We start from the raw sequence: 7,200 nt of genomic DNA on the forward strand, positions 1-7,200 counted from the left end.
TTAATGGGTGGAAAGAGAATGCTATAAGAACAATAAATTATGACAATGTGCTCCAAAGGGGGTTGACAGTTAAATGATATCACCATAGGCTTACTATCGTATATCTACCGTAAGAGTATACGTATAGGGAATTTTAACGTAATCGTATCGTAGAGGTAAAACAATTGGATAACATGCTGGCTTTTATTAATTTTGTGGAACAATTGCAAAGTGTGGTTTGTTGAATTTGTTCTTCAGTTTCTAATTGAAGGTGTTGAAGTGATTTAGATTTAATCGGATGTGGAGAATTGGGAGGGTTATGCCTGAGATAATTTGTACCACACATAGTTTTAATCTTTCAAACTCTTGAATAGAAGCTACCTACATGACTTGATGGGTATATAGTATGAAATGGAGAATAAGATTAGAGAACTTACTATTTTGTATTTCGAAAATACAGAAAAGCTTCCTTGTTAAATCTACAGTTATACTTGTTTAAACAACAAGTTCATTTAATTCAGTGGCTGGCATTACTTACTTACATACTTTAGTAGGCGCTACAGTGCATTGTGTTCCTGGGCCTCAAGTTATAACTTTTGTCAGCTTACTCGATCTCTAGCTTGCTGCTCCCAGTTTCGAATACCCAGTTGACGTGCGTCGGCCTCAACTTGATCACTCCACCGGAGATGACGCTTGCCTCCACTTCTCGTTCCCTCAAATTGAGCGTTCATTCGCTCAAGACCCATTTTCTTCTCCTCCCACTCGATATACGAGAAGGCACCCGTCGCTGCTAGTTTGATTCTTCCAATTATGTTTGTCATCTGATGGTGCCACCGTTGGTATTGCGCACCACTCTTTTAAGAACAATATTGAGGCTACATGGCAGCGCATCGCCTTTTTGGAGTCCTCTGGTGGTTTTGAAGGTTTCGGTTGAGTCTCTTCCAATTTTTAGGCAGCAACGAGCATTTTAAAACGTTATCCTGATAAGTGGTATCAGTTTGGTAGGGACACCAAAACTGGTATTAAATTACATACCTATATTCAAAACTCTGTATGTTGAAATCTAGTTTTCCAAAATTTTACAATATGTACATATTTCAATATTTTGGTGGGTCAAATTTTGTATGTCAAAAACAATGTGAAAAACAATCGATCATTGATTATTTTGAGGCTATTTTTAACTGAAAGATTTTGAGCAGATGGGGATGGGGAATGATGTTTTTTTTTTTTAGATGTAGAACTTTCTAGTTATAGATAACTAGAAACTTTCACAAATCACACATTTTTTGTCCGAAATTCTAGATCCGATTAGGTACCAAGTTAATAGGGTAGAGCGTCAATTAAGAAATGAGGCTCATTTCTAGCTTACTGGGTATGTTAACAATCAGAATTATAGTGTGTAGTAACCAAGATGGTATCCGTTGAATACAAGGGTGGGCAAATCCTCCGAGGATCAACACAATCAACCACCTTCCCCCTCTATAGGGATCACTCTACCCAACCCATGGACAGTTCGGGTCTCCATTTTTTTTTAATTTGTTAACAGTTGGCATGAAGTCGTAAACCTGTCCAGTGCTGTGGTAGCAAGAACCCCCCCCCCAGTCGTCGACGAGCTAGTTCGTACGTATGCAAGCATGCCAAGCTATCGTGATCTGGACACCTTCTCCTTTCTGCTGAACCTATCAGCCCCGGGAGCCTGTAGCGCGAGGTTGTAATGGTGGTAAGGAAAGGAGAGGTTTACACCCAAGTCGATACGTTACAAGTGTTTGGATTGAGCATCATCTTCATAAGAAGTTGAAATTCCACTACATCCCCCCACTATTTGGTGACTCAAATGCTTGTGGCGTTATAGGTCTATTTATCATTAAGCGACTATACTAATGTATCGCTGGAAATTTTGGTGAATTTAAGATGTTTTTGAGGAAGAAAATTTAATTTTTGGGAAATTAAGAATATATTTGGCTTTAGAAAACTTGTATTGTAATAATTTGTTTCACGTAAACAACTCATGTCCTGACTTTGGAGGTCACAAATAAACATTTATTCAACTACGGCTAAAATATGAAGAAAAATCTGAAAATTAAATGATATTTCCCGGACGATGACTTAGATCTTTAAAAAATACCAACGCAGTTATTAAATTCAGGAGCACACAATGTAAAATTTAATTATATTGATTTTAAATTGGGTGGCGCAACAGTCTGTTTGAGAACTAGGGCCTAGTGACTGACAACTCTCAACCATTCCTGTATGCGAGTACTGTTGTCAGGGATGGAAGGGACCTACAGTTTTAAGCCGAATACGAACGACAAATTTGTGAACACACTTTTCATGACAAGAATTACTCTTGGAGAATTTGTCAATTCCTCGCAAGAGGCAGTACCCGTGAAAAAACTTTAGCTGGCATAGGCAGGGATCGAAACCAAGACCTCTCGCATGACAGTCTAACACACTAACCATCATGCCACGGGTACTTCTATTACCGTTTAATTAATTAATTCGTACAATTAAAGAAAGCACTCACTGAAGCAACTAGTTTTCTTTTCGTTAAATAAAACGAAAATTCAAAATTTTGGACACAGGCTAGTTCTGCATTCATGCGACGAATTGCTCTATTAGTCAAAATGTCCACAAAATTGAAAAATCTCGTTTCGAGAATTAAGCGTTTATTTCGGAAAAAACAGAACTCCTTGCATCGCTAAGTTCAAGTTGAAATAATTTAGGGGTATCCTAAACCTTTCATTTGATACCAAACTTAATTGTTTATAATCTCTGTCAAAACTTCATAATACAACGGGTATTCGTTTTCTGCTCACGAAACGTTGAAAATATTTCAGTACATTTTCAGTGAGCATACTCTATTGGAAACAATAGTTTGCAATCATAAAAAAAGAGGGTCTAGAAAGCGTTGAAGACTAGGTACGGCCAAACCGACTATCAAAATAAGCTGATCAGATAAATAACACTTTATGGCCTTCTTCAAAATTTAGAAGAACGAGGCTGTAAAATAAAACCAAGTGAAATTAAGCACACACGCTCCCCCTTGGGATTTTCAATTTTGGGCTCATTTCACATCAGCTTTATTCCTCTTTTGTAAAATGCAATAATGCCAATTTTTGAAAGTTGGCTTTGTCTTAAATAACCCAAAAGAATCAGTGACAATCTATATAATTTACTATTTGGCACTTGAAATCTCGATTGATGCCAAAAAAGCTCCATTTCGGCACTCGTAACAGTGATAACTTTAAAACCTCGATCACCTTGAAAAATGGAAGGCCTTACTCTTGCAACATGTTCTGACAATCGGATAGCTTTTTAGATTTTTAATTGAGAAATTTTAACAAAATAAATTCGTATACGAAAAAAAAATAAGTAAGATCAAAGTCCATAAAATGTGCTAAAACATTGAATTGTACAAAGCTGGATCAATTCTTCTAAAAAAACGACACTTACATGTGGTTGTTTCGACCAACACGCCTAAAAAGATCAGTTTCAAGTAACTTTTCCTGAATTATAAATTGGCAAAATGAAAAACTAATAAAATTCATTTTATTAACTTCAACAACCTTCCATATGCCTATCAAAATTAAAATTTAAAATATTCACTCCAGTAGCACACCCTGTCTAGTGTCTGATTGCTATTGAAATCGAATAACTTTGTATAGCTCCTCGTTCGTATTCATCTTCTCAAAGCTCGAATAGTCAGTGGATATGTATATGGATATTGTGCAGCAAATAAAAAAGACCATATCATTCATTGCATTGCGGTTTCCATTCATGAATCAATATTATAATTGAATGCAAGTTTATTGCGCGGAATTCATTCATGAGTTGCATTTGAGTTGAGCTGAGCTAAGCTTGCTTCAACATTACCCTGCTTGTGCCGCCGCGCCGCGCCGGCCGCTGCGCCGGGCCACAATATTATATTGTATATACTCGTATGTTTTACCTGTTCAGATATTATAAAGACAGACAGGTGACCCTTGCAATATCAAAAAGAGGAACAGAGACAGACTTAATGTAGGCGCATGGCAAATTTATCGGCGGCGTGACACGATTTGTTGATGAATTAATTAAAATCGTTTTGTCGCCGCCAACAGGTTTTCACTTCACTTTGAGACGCAGTCGGTCATTCGAACATATTGTTATGAAATTCGAACAACAAAATGCTTGCAATACTGATACCTACCTTTTTTAATTAAGAAAGAAAAAAATCATCCTCAGGGCTCATCAGAAGCAGAGCAAGCTCTTTGGAGAGGTTTCAGATAGACAGAGCGAAGTGGGTGCGTTATGGACACTTCCTCGCGCTATACATGCCTGACTAATACTCGTTTCCAATGCTAAATTAATATCGCGTGCCAAAGCAGTTCCCTAACAAGTGGGCTGCCTGCCGGTGCAGCTTATGAGGCATTAGACTTTGTTCATATTCAGACTGCATTTATACAGTGCTGCATAGTCAAGAGTCCACCACACCACACTACACCACTCCACACGACCGAACCGACTATGACGGGCGGGTGGTATATCTAGAATTTGCATATCTTCGTGGTCATAATTGGGTTTGTGGTTCAGTTTCGGTGTTGTTCTGTTATGCAGTTGGGTGAACCAACAATGTGATGACGGACGTGTATGTCTAATAAGGAGCCATAAAGCTTCTAATTGTCACATATACGCCCCACGACCGTACCGCCACCCTACCACCCTACCACCCTACCACCCGTTCTCGTAAGCGGATCGATTACGGTTGTTTGACCAAAGTGAGGATGGATTTACGTTGACGCTGTCGACTACGACGACAACAACGACAACGACGAACGATAGAATTGATATTAGTCGCTGCTACTGCTGATGTTGCAAGGACATTTCATAAACTGTATTTTGTGGCAAGCGATGTGTGAAAATGAGCAATAACACGTTTGTGAAAGAAACTTGAACATGAGATATTCGACACAAAAACAAAAATGTACTAGAATTTCCGTGGTCCGTTGTCGTTGTCGTCGTCGTCGTTGTCGGTCGTGCTGGTCTAATCGTATCGTCGGTTGTGGTCGTTAAAAGGAACTGGTTATCGCCATGTTTATCTTGTTGTTGAATGTATGGTACTATTTCCACAAAACTAACTTAGTTTGAATTAATTAAAGGACTCATAAGTGAACAAGGGCTGTTTTCGAGAAGTTATGAAATTAAGGCGCTAAATTGACACGTGAACGTATCTAAAGTTTGAATACAATTTCAAATTAAATTCTTCCGTACTTAATACAATAAAATGAATTAAAATCAAAGATTTTAGTCGATTAATTGATAGCTTTTTATTACTTTGTTACTTTTACGTAACTTTGTTACATTAAGCTCTGCCCACGCGAACGCGAAAAGCAACGCAGACGAAAGAAATAGCCTAGACTCAGAAAATATCCGTAAACTAACTTTTTCCTCTTCTAACAAAGTCAATAAGTTATTAAATCCACTCCTGTTGTTTTTCATTTTCTGTCGCAGTTTAAAAACTGTATTTTCAGTTTGTCTCCTTCGAAAAGAAAAAGTTCTTTATCTAATTATGTTGGGTCATGATATATCTGCCAAGTTAAGCCAGCGACTGTATTCCATAATTAAAACATTAATCTTCCGTATTATGAATGAATCGCATGAACTAAGGATATTTGCGAAAGAATGTTTCCATGAACTTACATTGCGATTACGTGTCCTCGTTTTTAAACGAGACTATCCGACAAAGTGTCCGACCCTGAGAAGGAGAATTCCAAATGTATTCGAAGAATCAATACGTTGACTTTTATTGTTAAAAATAGCAACAGAAACTCGATCACAGATTAAATAGCCTATCAAACAATGTTGGTGCCAAATAGACTGGCTGGCAGGTTTCCTTCCATTCAAGCCATGTAACATGGGAATATTCATCGGGTACGGGCATGGGGAAATGCCTGCCACTACTGGAATACTATATATGTGCTTTCCTCAAATTGGATTTCTCTCGCATTTGTGTCGAGCTCGAAAAAAAGAATAACAAATGTAGAACACTTCATCACAACAAAGAGTATGTATTTAGGCGTAAAATGCAATCACGCTATCTGGAGCTACATATAGCTATGGGTATGCATATGCATTTTGAGTATTCGCCCCACCATGCGATGCGCCCACTCTAGTGCTTCATTTTAATCTGGTGTGTGATTTCTTTGACAGATAGCGTTTTATTGTATTTATCTTTGTGACATTTCCGCCAAAAGAAGTGGGTTGCTTGCTCTCCGCTTAACTAGTTTTGACTCTTGTATTCTTAGATCTGTCAATAAAAATAAAAATACAACAAAAATCCCCCGAAGATATTGTCTTTTACTTTTTTTAATCCAGAAATACCAATGCACCTACGACATTACCGACATTATCCATACCCATACCCACTGCGACAATCAATGCGGGGTTGACGTTGCGACGCGCAGTCAGAAGTTTTCTTAATATAATATTCCTCCAAGTATAGACCAAAAGCCAAAAACGGCAATTCATAAAAGTCGCGAAATTAAGATTTTTTTAAGAAAAATTACATTAAGCTCTGCCCACGCGAACGCGATAAGCAACGCAGACGAAAGAAATAGCCTAGACGCAGACGGACGAACTAACCAACACTGAACAATGAACAGTTATGGGGGTCTTTGAGCTATGCCATGATTCCTTCTGACAGGGAGCTGATAAATAGTCGTTTATTTGTTACAAACGAGTTGGCCTAGGTTCAGAGTGTGGGGTTGTATCGTTTCGTTTGTGTTTTATTCGACATTGAAAAAGTTTTTTCCTCTTCAAAGTTGTTTCGACTTTCGAGGTTGTTATATGAAGAAGATGGGTTTGCTCCTTTTCGGTCCTTTCGGTCTGCCCAAGAAACCTTTTCAGGTCAAAACCATTGACATGAAAATAAGTGCTTAGGTAGATTTCACTTCTGTCACAATTAATACTCTTGAATAAAGTATCAAGTATGAAAGCACACTTATTCTTTGGTCCTTGTGCTTTTGTACATAAAAAAGGGTTACCATTAAAGGTTTTTAAAAGTTCCTTTATAATTCAAGTTCAATAAGAAAAGATGTTAACGATAAATACACTATTTATGTTTTGGTACAAAATTGTAAGCGATTTATAAATGTTATGACCATTTTAACAAAGTACAAAGATTAAAAGACATTTTATTTATTTAGAAGGATTTTTGTTGCAAAAGTTTTAACTATATATTTA

The sequence above is a fragment of the Eupeodes corollae genome, chromosome 1 (assembly GCF_945859685.1).
Source record: "Eupeodes corollae chromosome 1, idEupCoro1.1, whole genome shotgun sequence".
In the NCBI taxonomy this organism is placed as follows: Eukaryota; Metazoa; Arthropoda; class Insecta; order Diptera; family Syrphidae; genus Eupeodes; species Eupeodes corollae.